This window comes from Mandrillus leucophaeus, unplaced genomic scaffold (assembly GCF_000951045.1).
Source record: "Mandrillus leucophaeus isolate KB7577 unplaced genomic scaffold, Mleu.le_1.0 Scaffold1296, whole genome shotgun sequence".
Lineage (NCBI taxonomy): Eukaryota > Metazoa > Chordata > Mammalia > Primates > Cercopithecidae > Mandrillus > Mandrillus leucophaeus.
Genome location: NW_012101250.1, coordinates 474,530 through 490,002, shown reverse-complemented (window position 1 = coordinate 490,002; position 15,473 = coordinate 474,530).

Here is a 15,473-nt window from a genome sequence, read left to right as displayed (position 1 = left end):
AATTAGGCCCATTGACGTAGTACCTTGTCTTAATCAGTTTTGGGCACCAGAACCCTAATTGGGCATATAAGCAGTGAGAGATAAGACATGGAGGGCTCTTGAAAAATGTACATTTGAATGATAAGGCTGGTTTGAGTGATAAGGCTATCCAATTTTCCAGGTTGAAATAAGCAGGCTTTGAGTAATGTGGGAGAGGCAGAAACCTGAGACATTCCCTGCTAGGATATGTGATCCCAAGTATAGTTCAAGAGACAGAGCTATAACACTGAATGTGGGCAAGTAGGAGTAGGTGGAAAGGCCCCATCTGAAGAGGGGCAGATCCCTCCAGGTGGAATCCAGCTTGTGGGAAGGGGGAGAAAATCTCTTTATTGCCTAAAACCAGAGATAAGTCCTTGGTTCTTACAAATTTAGCAGTATCAGTCCTCCCTGAAATAATGGGGTCGTGCTTTGGGGCATTTGAAGGCCAGCCCCCAGGTTGCCCAGATATGTGGACCTGCGGTTCAATTCAACCCAGAAAACGCAAGAACAAAAGCAATGGGGTGGTTGACTCAGGAAACTTTAACCATGGAATTTTTAGCTACTACAGTTGGAGAGGTGGTGAACTCTCACATATGTCAGGGAGCAGCTGCACCCACCAACTTGGGAAGGTAATACATGTCACATCAAAACTAGACAGTAAATGTGGGGATCTGGCCAGAGGAAACCAATATGCAGCTACAGTGTAGGGAGCTAACACCAGTGTCAAGGTATGAACACTGGTCTGTCTCATTGGCAGAAGGCTCTAGGACCCAGTCTACTCCAATGCCACTTGCTAACTGTGGAAAGACTAGCTCTGACTGGTTATTTTTCCTTTCTTAGCCTCAGTTTCCCTCATCTGTCTGACATCTCTGGCCTGTAGACATTTCATGGCTTGCTATGTAGTTGTGAGGGTTATGGGAGATGGACTATCTGTCTCTCCTGGAAAATGCATAACCTTAGGAAGACTGGTAGAGACTCAAGCACTGAGACAATTCTGGCACCTACACCCATATGTAGTTCAAAGTAAAAATGATACTGAAGTGTAACATCCATGCAATGAAGTTCAATAAACTTCTGCCTTTCCCATGATGAGTACTTCAGACTAATTTTCTGAAATTTCAAACACTGATTTACTTATTTTATTAGTCATAGATGCACATAGTTTAAAAAGTCTACTAGTTCTACAGTATTAAGACAAATAGTAGTCCCAGCCCCTTGCCTTATGCCTTGCTCTACCCTAATTCCTCTCTCCCAGAAGGAATCACTTTCCAACCTCTTATCCATTTTTTAAAAATTTATCTCCATGTATTTGTAAAACATGTGAATATTACTTCTCATTTGTTTCTATTTGGTATTAGTATCTATTGATTACACACCATGGAAGACGAAGGTTTAACTCTCATTCCTACCACCAGGCCACCACACATTTTACTATCCTCTTTCCTCCAAATTTAATCGTATTGTAACTTTTGTTATGTGACAACCAGGCACTCCAAGAGGGCCACCAATGAGTCTCCCACCTCCTTGTATTCATGCCCCTATGTCATGCCATCCCACTTTAATAGGGCTGAGCTGTGTAATCAGTAAAATGTCCAAATATTTAATAAAGACAGAATTCAACCCTGCACTTGGATGACCTAGCCTCACTCAACTCACCTTAATCCCTGCCTGATATATCCTGTTTTTAATATTTTGATACTTGTTTACCATGGATTTTTTGCATTACTTCCAATTTTTTAAGTATTCATTAAAATGTTCTTTATATTGATTACCAAGGATTTTTTTATGATCGTTAAATTGTGCACCCAAGGCAAACACCTAAATCACTTTACCTTAGTCCAGCCCTAACAAATTCTAGCAGCTTCTTGAGAAAGGGTGCAAATTTACCTTCTCGAGAATGTAAATTTACCTTCTCGAGAAGGTAAATTTTTGATACCTTGCATGTCTGAATAGGTCTAACTCTACATTAGCACTGGATTCATAGTTCAGCTGACTATACAATTCCAGGGCGAAATTTTTTCCCAATTTTGGATCTTGTGAGATCCAGAGTTATTTGACTTCTGATCCTTTGCTTTGCTTAACGACCAGTATACACTTGTAGTCAATTGTGAAATTTTGTTGGTTATACAGGTCAACCCTATTCAAAGTGGGATGGGGTAGTTTAACAATAGAAGACTAAAAGCTAATTGGAAGTTCTGACCAGTGACTGGAGCTTGTCAACTTGGAGCTTCATTATAGGGTGCTCTGGTTGGGCTGTTTGTTGGGTAACTCCAGATATATAGACCTTTAGGTCTTTCTTCTTGGACTGGTTAGATCTCCTAGGGAAAACTTCTCCAATTTCCTGTGTAGAGAATAAATGCCTTGGTTCTAGCATTTGGGGAGCAGTGGGAGAAGTAGACTGAGGAGTGGGGTTGACTGACCAGGCATTTAGTGTGCATATGTGTACTTAAGCTTCTAGTTGGTTTATGGCATCCCTGCTCTCAACTATGCCTGCAGGGCCCTCTATTTTACCTTCTTCAGACAGGAGATCATCAGTTGTCTGTTTGTTGAAAGAAGCAGTAGAGAGTTAGGGCTAGGACCTTGAATTCTACCTTCTTCTCAAAAGCTTTCAAACAATCTCATTTTTCTTCCACTCCCATTTCCAGAAATACCTTGAACCACCAATTCCCAGGTCTCTTGAGGGATCTATCATTTAATCATGATGGTTCTTTGCTCATCCTATACTGTTAGGATTCTGTTTACATGGGACTACTAAGAAAGTAGCCACCTGTCCACCTATTTCTCAGTTCCCAAAATTTTATGATGTCTTCTTTTTCTCTCAGTATCTGAGAATTTATACCTCTAAAAAAATAACCCCTTTAGGCTGGGTGCAGTGGCTCATACCTGTAATCCTAGCACTTTGGGAGGCCGAGGCAGGTGGATCACCTGAAGTCAGGAGTTTGAGACTAGCCTGGCCAACATGGTGAAACCCCGTCTTCCCTAAAACTACAAATCTTAGCCAGTTGTGGTGGCGTATGTCTATAATCCCAGCTACTCAGGAGGCTCAGGCAGGAGAATCGCTTGAACCCAGGAGGCAGAGGTTGTTGTGAGTCGAGATCCTGCCACTGCACTCTAACCCGGGAGACACAGCAAGACTCCCTCTTAAAAAAAATAAATAAATAAAATAAAACCAGTTATTTTTTCTAAAAAGAGAGCATGGGCAAGAAGGATACTCCCACAGATGGATACTGAATCTTGCCTGCTGGGTCCTTGCCTTGTCAGACTGCCTTCCAGTAAGTGTCTTAAGCATAGGGCCTGAAGGAAGGACCTACACAAGACAGATCAAGAGAAGATGCAAAGACGCAATGCACACCCAAGGAAGGCAGTTCAGTGCAAGATCCCGAGATGTGAGACATGCAAAACTTTGGGTTCCCGTGGGTACTGACCTATAGGTTGCCTTTCCTTGGCAAGCCCCAAGGAAGCCAAGGATGTTCCTTCTCAGGTCCCTCTCCACAGCCCTGGAACCCCCATCCACATGCTGAAGGCTGTGTGCTGCTGAGAGCTTTGCACTTCTGGTGTCTGACTATGAGAATCTGAATGATGCATAGAAATGGCTAAGGCCAGCATCAGCTGAGAGGAGGGAAAGAGGCCAACATGCAGTAGTGTCTCAGGCTGAAATGGGCATTCAGGACAAGGAGGTGGGAGAGAGGAGAGGAATAAGTGCAAAGAAGAGTCTCTGGGCTAGGAGGAGGAAGGGCTGGGGGAAAGCCTGTCAGGGCAATGGGAGCAAGGAGGGGTAATGAGAGGAAGGGGACCAGGATGAGGGTAACGGGCAGTTTGAATGAGTGATCAAAAGGGAGTGGGAAATAGATGGGCAAGAAAGAGAAAGAGGAAAATGAAATCAAAGATGAACATTTGTCTTGGGGAAAAGAAAGAACTTTGGAGGAAAACCAGTGTGCCCACTTACTCCAGCAGGGAGTAAGACATGGTGTTGCTGTGGAACCCAGAAGTAGCAGGTTGCCTGGGTAAGGCTTGATTCTAGTATGCATTAATGATGGGGTAGGGCTCTCAGCAGCCTGGCCGACATTACTGTAACTTTTGGGTTTCCCATGATCTGGCAAATGCAAGTAGCTATACTAATTCCATCTTCTAGTCAGATAACAACCTTTTTTTTTTTTTTTTTTTTTTTTCTTTTTCTGAGACTGAGTCTCCCCCTATCACCCAGGCTGGAGTGCAGTGGCACAATCTCAGCTCACTATACCCTCCGCCTCCCAGGCCCAAGCGATTCTCTTGACTTAGCCTCCAGAGTAGCTGGGATTACAGGCACCTGCCACCACGCCCAGATAAATTTTGTGTTTTCAGCAGAGACAGAGTTTCACCATGTTGGCCAAGATGGTCTTGAACTCCTGACCTCAAGTGAGCCGCCCACCTCGGCCTTCCAAAGTGCTAGGATTAACAGGCATGAGCCACTGCACCCAGCAGATAATAACATTTTCTAAGTGCTTTCCCTTGTTCTCATCTGGTCCCTGCAATACTTAACCAGTGTGATGAGATGGTCCTGTTATCCCCATTTTACAGGGAAAGAAATTAAGACTCAGGTGAAACAACTTGCTCAGAGTCATAGATCAAGTACATGACTGAACAGAAACAACAGGTTGGTTGTGATTTTTATCAAAACCATTATTGACCAGTCTGGGATTATAGGCCGCGGTGGCTCAAGTCTGTAATCCTAGCACTTTGGGAGGCCAAGGCAGGCGGATCACCTGAGGAGAGGAGTTCGAGAGCAGCCTGGCAAACCTGGTGAAACCCCGTCTCTACTAAAAATACAAAAATTAACCGGGCATGGTGGCAGGAGCGTGTAATCTCGGCTGCTCGGGAGGCTGAGCCAGGACAATTACTGGAACCTGGAGGGCAGATGTTGTAGTGAGCCGGGGTCACACCACTGCACTCCAGCCTGGGCCACAGAGTGAGACTCTGTCTCAAAATAATAATAATTATTATTATAGCAGGAGGTGACTCAGTGACAAGAAGTAACACACAGGTGATGACGGGCTGAGCCCACCAAAAAAATATCCCCACCCTCAAAAACCATTCCTTCCTTGTCCATACAGTCTACGAAGGCAGATGCTTCTCACCTTAGACCTCATGTCTTCAGGTCCCTCTGTAGCAGCTCTGAGAGTCCTCAGTGTAGAGCCCCATGTCAAGCATTCCCTCAGCGAAAATAACAATCAGTTTAGTAATTTGGGAGCCATTAGGAACTCATTCATGGCTTAGATGTCAAATATGTGCAAGTGAAATTACTGTTCCTTGTTCTTCGGGAGTGAGGTGGTATTACACACCTCTGTCTTATCTCTTAGGCTGCTTTGCTTGCCCTATTGTTTTAGAAGGTGATTCACCTTTTTTCTGGTTGGTGTGCAAGACCCATATAACTTAGGTGGTCTTTTGAGCTATTGATTCTGAACACTAGGGATTCCAAAACTTTTGATTGGTGGGAAGGAGTCAGCTACCTGAAGGTCTAAGGGAAGAGTTTTCCAGGCAGATGGAACAGAGACAAAAAGGCTCTAGGGCAAGAGTAATCTTGCCGTAGAGTTCAGGAAACAAAAGTCTGGTGAGGCTGAAACACAGGGAGCAGTGGGAAAATGGCATGACAAGGCCGGATGCAGTGGCTTACACCTGTGCTCTCAGCACTTTGGGAAGCTAAAGTGGGCAGATCACATGAGGCCAGAAGTTTCAGAGGAGGCTGGCCAACATGGTGAAATTCTGTCTCTCCTAAAAATACAAAAATTAGCCAGGCATAGCGGCACCTTCTTGTAGTCTCGGCTACTCAGGAGGCTGAGGCACAAGAATTGCTTGAACCTGGGAGGTGGAGGTTGCAGTGAGCTGAGATGGTGCCACTGCATTCCAGCCTGGGTGCTCTGTCTCAAAAAAAAAAAAAAAAAAAAAAAAAAATGAGGTCAGAGAGGAAGGTGGTGTTCAACTCTGGGGTCCTTGCAATGTAGGATATTTGGGCAGGGATGGGCTGCCAGAAGAAATGGGAATGTCCCCTTTGGAGTCCCCAATTTAATATTACAGAATGGCAGAGAAAGTGAGACTGAGGAAACCCATTCCAACCATGCTAAGCCTCCTAAACAAAGAAGGAATTAGGTGGGTGATAGGGAGGAAACACAAAGACCACCAGTGTGCAACACAAAAACCAAGTGGCCTAAATAACTTTGTTAAGCACCACACCAACTTCTCCAACTTAGAGAACAAGGGTGGTTTGAGAGGATATTTGAGACATAATCCTGATTTAAAGCTGCAGATTGTCCCAGGTGATTTCCCTCTAGAGGATGCCTCTGGAGCCGTACCTTCTCATTATTTTTGTATGTTTGTTTGTTTTAGGTTTTGTTTGTTTGTTTGTTTGGTTGGTTTGGTTTATTTTTGAGACAGAGTTTTGCTCTTGTTACCCAGGCTGGAGTGCAGTGGTGTGATCTCGGCTCACTGCAACCTCTGCCTTTGGGTTCAAGCCATTCTCCTGCCTCAGCCTCCTGAGTATCTGGGATTATAGTCACCTGCCACCATGCACAGCTTATTTTTTTGTATTTCTAGTAGAGATGGGGTTTCACCATGTTGGCCAGGCTGATCTCGAACTCCCAACCTCTGGTGATCCACCCACCTCAGCATCCCAAAGTGCTGGGATTACAGGCGTGAGCCACCGTGACCAGCTGCATTGTTCTCTTAATAGAAAAATGGGAAACATTTTATTGGTGGCAGTACGTGAAAGTTTATTACACAGTAGCTCAGGACTTGTTCTCTAAAAACGTGTAGCTAGAATATATAGGATTTTAACATGTTGCCTGATGGTAAGTATGGTTGAAACAAAGGCTAAAGTCCTGAAAGGCAAAACAAACAAACAAACAAAATACTGAAAGGTAACACTACCCTGTAGATCTCAGTTGTGTCACTTGAGAGAAAATGAGGATGTTAAACTCTCAGGTGTTTGTTTTTAGAGGGCTTATTTGAAAATTATTTATGTCTTCCTTCTGGGGTTTCTGTATACTGTTGCCACTTTAGATGAAGCCGCCATCATCTCTCAACTGTATTACTGTAATATTAATAACTAACTTATCTTTCTGCTTCCATGCTTGCATCCTTACATGTGTTCTGCAAACAGCAGTCTCAGTGAATCATCTAAAAACTACTAAACAAGTTTTTAGAACTTCTAAAGCCCTAAAATCAGGACTTCTTTTTCCTAGTAAGTGGTTAGCTAAGTTACTTAGATCAACTCTCCTGCTGAAAATAATTTTAAAAAGAAAAACTGGACAAAATATGAGAAATGTTTTCTTAAAATCAATAAGGAGATGACAAAAAAAATAAGGAATTATCATTTCAAAAAGTGAAGGGAAAGCTTAGAGGGTTTGTAAACCATAGAAATCACTTTTGCCCTGAAGGCACTTGCATATTCTCCCATTTCTAATATTTGACACCATCACTCAGGGTCTCAGTGTACAGAAATCAAAGCCAGGGGCTGGCAAAGTAGGAAGTTTCATAGAAGACTGTGGTGGACAGGCTCTAAGCTCCCTCTACCTCAAGTGTCTGGAAAGGGACCTGTGACTTTCATGTCACTGACAGAAAGTGGCAAAGTGATGGGGTGTCACTCCCAGGGTAGTTATGTTATAAAAGACTGGGTCTTGTTAGTAAACTCTCTCTCCATTGCAAGCTGTGAAGAAGGAAGCTGTTGTAAAGTAAGTGGCCATATTGAAGCAGCCCACATGGCAAGGAACTTAGGGCAGCTTCTAGCAAGAAATTAAAGTTGCAGACTCAAGACACCCTATTGTCAGAGGCATTTGAACCAGAGCAACTCCATCTTGAATAGGAGCTGGGTAAAATAAGGCTGAGACCTGCTAGGCTGCATTCCCAGATGGTTAAGATATTCTAAGTCACAGGATGAGTTAGGAGGTTAGCACAAAACACAGGTCATAAAGACCTTGCTGATAAAACAGGTTGCAGTAAAGAAGCCAGCTAAAACCCACCAAAAGCAAAATAGTGACGAGAGTGACCTCTGGTCATCCTCACTGCTACACTCCTACCAGTACCATGAGTTTATAAATTACCCTATATGGTCTAAAAAGAGGAGGCATGGAAAATCTACCTCTTGTTATATCATCAAGAAATAACCATAAAAATGGCAACCACCTGCCCTCAGGGCTGCTCTGTAGAGTAGCCATTCTTCTATTCTACTTTCCTAATCAACTTGCTTTCACTTTACTCTATGGACTCGCCCTGAATTATTTCTTGTGCAAGATCCAAGAACCCTCTCTTGGGGTCTGAATCAGGACCCCTTTCCTGTAACATCTTTTCTGACAACCACAGAAGGGAATACAGTGTGGAAACCCCCAACCCAAAGGGTAACTTTGGGTAAGTGGTGGGGTCCTGTAGCATCTTTCTCATGAACCACAGAAGGTACGAAACTGAGGAGACCCACCAACCCAAAGGAAATAGACCGCAGTACTGATTGGACGACTTTGGGTAAGTGGTAGAGTACTCAGGTAAAGAATGGGATTGGGTTAGAGGCCCAACTTAGGCTACTTAAAGTCTCTCCCAGAACAGAATGAGTTAGAGGCCCCTCTTAATAAAAGGCAAGGGTGCTTGACTGACCTTGGTTTAGAGGCCCAACTTAGGAGGGTTAGAGTCCCTCCTAAGATTTAGGGGGTTAGAGGCCCCTCTCAGTAAAGTCCCTCTCCTCTAAGAATGGGTTTGGTATTATGGGATATTAACTGCTATTTTCTTTGGATCAATCTGCCTTGCACTCTTTGCTGATGGCTGTGAGTGACAGAATTAGGCACATACAGGATTATGGGACATGGAGAGCTTTTTGCTTCCTAAAAGGGGAAACTTGAGAGCTGGTGGGACTGCTGGAAAAGATCTCTTCACTACCAACAAGCGGCTGCCTGAACTTTTCAGGGTCGCTGCAATGGGTGGGTCTTTCTCTGGCCTCCCTGAGAGCCTCGCCTTCCCCACCCTGCCACAAGCAATGCTTTCCTTTCTCTCCTTTCTCTTTATTTTCTATTACTCAGGGTGACCATCTTACCCAGAGAACACATGTTGAAACTCCTGGTCGGAAGTCGGATTTACGATGATGGGGCAAGTTTGAGCCTTGCCAGTTTGCTACTGGGTGCTAAGCAGAGTGGTTAATGTCTATGTTTTGTCACACATATTTTGCTCAGACCAGAACGGAAAAAGATAATTTTCCTTTGTGTTGCATCTTGGTCCCCAGGGCTGTGGTGCAGCCAGACAGGTCACTAGGGACACTCAGAGAAAGGGAACCCAGAAACCTGGCATGCCAGCAAAAGGGTAAGAATTTTTTACCAGTCAGACTCCTGGCCTCTCTCTATTTTTTGTTTGTTTGTTTGTTTTGGGGGTGTGTGTGTGTGTGTGTGTATGTGCGTGTGTTTTCCCTCTGGTCAGTCATGTCCTTGGGAGCCTGACCTTGTAACCATGTGGCTGTGCTTTCCCTTTTCACAATGGTGGTCCAAGTTTAGGGTGCAATTCCTGGCTTAGGGATGACTCCTTTATCTTCTGTCTGTCTGTGTATTTGCATGTGTTGTGTGTGTGACATTTACATCTAAAAGAGCTTTGATTAATTGATTTAATAATAATAAAAGCTTAAATCAAATATTTTGTCAGAAAAATAAAAAGTATAATGCCTTTTAGTTCATGTGACTTAAGTAATCTTCGGAAAATAGAGACTTTTTAAAGATTATTGGTAAAATAAAAATATCTTCAAAAATATAAACATTTGGTCTAAATTACACAGATTAGATATTAAGTTTGCTAAAGGCTTTAAGGTCATAAACTGCTTCTTTGACGTTTAAAAATTGTTCAATTTCAATGAGATCACTTACACACAGGAAGGGGAACATCACACACCAGGGCCTCTTGTGGCAAGTGGGGAGGGAAGGGATAGCATTAGGAGATATCCGTAATGTAAATGACGAGTTAATGGGTGCAGCACACCAACATTGCACATGTATACGTATGTAACAAACCTGCACGTTGTGCACATGTATCCTAGAACTTAAAGTATAATAATAATAATAATAATTGTTCAATTTACCTACCTTGGAGACATTAGATTCTAGGTAAGGCCTGAACACATGTAGAGTTAGCCATGTCCCCTAGCTATACTGGAGGGTCAGCTCTTAGGTGCACTTCTGCCTAGTGTGTCCTAGGCTAGGCTCCACACCTAGTACATCATTAAAATCCCAAACTTACCAAGGTTTTCACCAAAAATAAAAGTTGCCAAGAGTTAACACTATAACGTGTAATTGAGACTACTGAGGAAACAGTTCTACATGCAAGGCATGTAAAAAAAAAAAGTAAAAGGTGTTTTTGGTAAAAGATTATAAGAAGGCATAGGAATGTGGATTTTTGGCCTAAGTTTAAAGGGTCAAAGGATTGTTTTAAGTTAAATAGAATAAAGCTAACGGTTTGAAGAAGTTATGGAAAGTTTGTAAAGAATTAATTGTAAAATAAATTCTGTGTGTAAACTTGTTGGCTAAAGTTAAAGTGGCATTATTCAGTTTTTCTGTAAACTGAACATTGGAACAAAAGCACAACAGGTTTTTCTTAGAGCAAAAACCTGCTTATAATCTGCTCTTTAACAAAAATTTTTAAGGGTTAGTAAAGGTTTATGAGAATCTTACTTTATGGCCAAACATTAAAAATTGGTAGATTTGTCTGTAAGGTTTTATTAAGAACTGGGTTTGACATCAATAATGCCCTAATGCAGCAGTGACATTTGACTTTTTTGGCATAAAAATCATACAGGAAGCATTGTTAAATATAAAATAGTGTTTGGCTTTCTTTGGGCCGTATTTGTATAAATGTGTTATTGGTATGTGTTCCAAAATTATTTTAAAACTCCTGTAATTCTGATAGGACTTAGCGTATGATTGTTACATAAAATCATTGTGTGCCACAAAGGTAATCAAAATTTCCTAGTCAATTTTGGCTTTAATAGTGGCTGTCCTAAAACTTTTTGTCATCCACAAAATAATTGTATTCTTGTTTTGTTCCTCTTAAGAAGGTGGTTTACAATCAGCTATAGAGCTATACAGGTGTTCTTAAATGTAGGTTTTCTGATAACTTCGGAGATTGTGACATCAGAACAGAGGGAAAAAACTTTCAGAACTCTCATAGAGAGCTGAAATGTTCATGAATATCAAAAAAAAAGTTAACTGCATAGACTAAATTAGTCTGAAGTATCTTCTAAACTTTTTGCTTAAAACATTGCTAATCCTTTGTTTTGTTTTTCAGAGTCAAGAAAACTTTTCTTTTGAGCTATTTACAGCTTTTAGCAATTGAGTAAAGTATACTCCTCTGAACAAAATTTGGAGCATATTTGTTTCTCTCTACCTGATTTCTGCAAAATTTGAAAACTAGTTGTGAATATTCTTAAGTTATGGCAATATATGTATTTGCATAAGTGCAATAAGAATGTTTACTTTTGCAACAGGACACAATTGGAGAAATTGGTTATTTTACCAACACTTTGACTGAAATGGTGTGCTTTTCTTTAAGGAATCAGACCTGACTTGTAAAGCCAATAAATGCCCCTTGGGGAATTCGCCTCAGACCTTGCCTACAACAGTCCCCATACAGGGTTTCTGACCTGTGGTAAGTAAAGAATGTCACTTTCTAACAGGTCCAGAAGCACCAGGTTATCTTGCGACCCCAAGAGGAGAGGAATTTACTCAACTCATAGGTATTTGAGGGTACGAACCCATGGAAGGGCTCGGCTCTAAAAAAGTCTTATGTAAGATTCCTTCTATGGAACAGAGTTCCATCAAAGCCAGTGCAAAAATAGCTTATGTAAAAAACTAATTATTTTTGCTGCACTTTATACAAGTAATCAGGCCAAGCACAACAAAGCAAATTGGTCTTACCATAATTTATCTTTCGTAAAAATGGGAAACTGGAGAGAGAAATTATGTTTCAGGAACTATGGTACACTGGTTATTAAATTCTAGTCTCATCAGTTGTTTTTAAGTTTGTTTCTGCAGTTTAGGCTAACCCTGCTTATTCCTGTGAACCAACCAATAATCTCTGACTGTTGCTCAGAAGAAACAAAAGGGATGGGTAATGTGAAAATCTGAATCAGTATTCTAATTCTGGGCATGTACTGGAACCATCTAGCAATTCTATATTAGCTTGGTTCCAAAAGTTGCGCAATTCATAGAAAGCCTTCTAATTTAGTTTACTTAGGATAGTTTTACTATTTTGCTTTACTGTTGTGGAATATCTTGCTGTTTTACTCTTTGTGTAGGAACGTAGGATAAGCTTACTGAACATTTTCTTAAACTAAATACTTATTAATCTGCGAGATATCACCTTTTCTCAGAACTCAAAGTTATGATTGGCCCTCGCCATACCAATGCTTTCTGATTGAGCTCCTCTCTACCCTAAACACAAGAGGCTGTAATAGCGAGGCAGGAATATCATCACCCCTATTCAGGTGAAGAAGTTACAAAAGATGGATCATCATCCCTCTGCAACCTTAGGATTAAGGGTTCATTTATAAAAGGGAAGAGGGACATGTCAGAGGCATGTGAACCAGAGCAACTCCATCTTGAATAGGAGCTGGGTAAAACAAGGCTGAGACCTACTAGACTGCATTCCTAGGCAGTTAAGGCATTCTAAGTCACAGGATGACTTAGGAGGTTAGCACAAAATACAGGTCATAAAGATGTTGCTGATAAAACAGATTGCAGTAAAGAAGCCAGCTAAAACCCACCGAAAGCAAGATAGTGACGAGAGTGATCTCTGGTCATCCTCACTGCTACACTCCCACCAGCACCAATGACAGTTTACAAATGCCATGGCAACATGAGGAAGTTATGCTATATGGTCTAAAAAGGGAAGTCATGAATAATCCACCCCTTGTTTAGCATATCATCAAGAAATAACCATAAAAATGGGCAACCAGCAGCCCTCAGGGCTTCTCTTTCTATGGAGTAGTCATTCTTTTATTCTTCTGTTTTCTTAATAAACTTGCTTTCACTTTACTCTGTGGACTCACCCTGAATTATTTCTTGTGCGAGATCCAAGGACCTTCTCTTGGGGTCTGAATCAGGACCCCTTTTCTGTAACACTATGAATTCCAGCAAATACAAAAGAAATGCACACATAGAGCCATCATAGTGAAAATAAAGAAAACCAAAGGAAAAGAGAAAAACTTAAAAGCTGCTAGGGAAAAAATATAAATTATGTTTAAATAGAGGTATGTAACATGTGAGAGGCACTCTATTTGTTGAGTGAATAAAGAATCGCACTGCATTTGGGAACTTTTCTGCTTACTTGCCCTAAAACTCGTATCACTTGACCTCTTTGAAACTCAATCTCCTAATCTGCAAAATGCAAAAACAATACCTACTTTATGAGCACAATTGTGAGGATTAAATTTGTATCGAGTTTTATATGAAGCACCTAATAGTTCCTACTATAATTTAGGTACTCTTGATCTATGCAGATTCTTTCCCTAATAGGTTTTTGATTTGTGCAAATTTACAGTCCAGTCTAGGTCTCTAGGCCAGGTTTCTTCTCAGTTCCAAACAGTCATCTTGAAATACCTACATATCTACTACATATTTCCTTCCAGTACAAAGGGCAGGAAGCTTCAGCAAAAGCAGTTTTATTGCAATAACAACTGCTCAGCCACAGCATGGGAAAAAAAAAGTCAATGAACAAATACCTAGCTTAGAGTACACCTGATAATTCCCTGACTTAAAATGTACTCAGCAGTACTTTAGAAATTTTTATTATGGTAAGAATTAACTGAGGGACTTGTTAGTAATACACTTTCTGATTCTCTTCTCTGAAGAATCTGATTCATTAGGTTTAAGGCAAAGCCCAGGAATCTGACTTTTTAACAAACATCCAAGTGACTCTTACCTTTGTGGAATATTGGGAATACGGTTAGGAGGTGAGGATTACAAAGTTGGTCACACCACTGATCAATCTGAGTGAACAAATATTCCCCACTATAGGAAAGGAGAGCAGAAACTGCAGGCAAGGGGCTAGATCTGGGAAGATGAATGTAACATGGTCCATACCTAGACAGGTTCACTCACTTTTGGAAGGCACAGATGTGCAGGAAATAAAATTTTAGGTCAAGCCAACTATGATCTCCTTGTATGGGCAATAATGAGCAAAATAGAGGTTTTGACTGTGGGGGTCTGAGAGCGCTTTGTGGAGGAACTACCTTCTGAGCCAGACTGCTCTCTACAGCTCTAAAATTCTTTCCAGGTGAATATGAAAGGAGAGTCAAATTCCAGGAATGACAAGGAGCTCTGAGCAAAGGAAGAAAGGTAGAAAATGCCAGAGCTGGTTTGAGTAAAAACAAAAAAAAAAATGAACTATTTCTTCCACACCCGAAGAGAAAATGTTATGCTAAGTGGATGGAGAGGTGGAAATGAGTGGACAGTTTGAAAATTCGTTGCAGAGGTCTGACCAAATTGCGGGAGAGAAGGGGTGGGTGAGAAGAGAACATGGACCCTGAAATATCTACTGAGACCAGGAGGCCCTGAGACAGGCGAAGCCCAAGGTCAGTTCCTGCCTCAGGAACCCCAAGCCCCACACTTTCAAGGGTCACTTTCTGACTGTATAACTGACCAACAAATTCTGAGACTTTAGCTTCAAAATGCCAAAATCCTCTGCTAATTCATTCCAGTAGTAGGGACCCTGTAAGTCCCCTCCCAAAACTTTCAACACTTCTCTGCCTGCTCTAACCCCTGCCTACTGATCCAGCATCTTGCACTTGTTCAAAAGTCCTGTTTGTTCTGTGGAAGGAAAAAATAGAACAGGTGGCAGGTTGTCCCAATGCAGTTCCCAGCTTGACTTTTCCCTTTGGCTTAGTGATTTGGGGGTCCCGAGATTTACTTTCCTTTTACAGTTCCTACATCAGGAATGATTTCTCTCTTTTCATTAGCAATTTCTTCTTTTCCCCTCCTCTTCATTTGACTAATTTATTATACTCCTTTTTCAGGTCTCTGTTTAAATATTTCTTACTGAAAGAAGCCTTTCCTTCTCCTTTAGTCTAAACTGTCCTCCACCTGTTACCTGTTACGTCCTTCTAATTTTTCATCAGAGCATGTACAAATATTTAAGATTACATGCTTATTTTTGTTTGTGGCTCTCTCTTTTCACACAGTAAACTCTGGGACCTATCTGTGTCCTTCACCACCCTCTACTTGGTACCTAGCCCAGAGCCCACTCGCACCATTAATATTTGTTTTAAAGAGAGAGGAAGGAGGAAATTGTGACCTTAATAACTCTTAGCCCACAGCCTCGGCATACTCCCTTCTCAGGACCCTCTGAATTCTCAAGAGCCTCTTGCGTTTCCTGTCTTCTTCTCTAGAGTGTGTGCCTGGGTTCAAATCCTGGTGTTAATATTCACTAGCTGTGTTACACTGGATAAGTGGTCTATACTGTTTAAA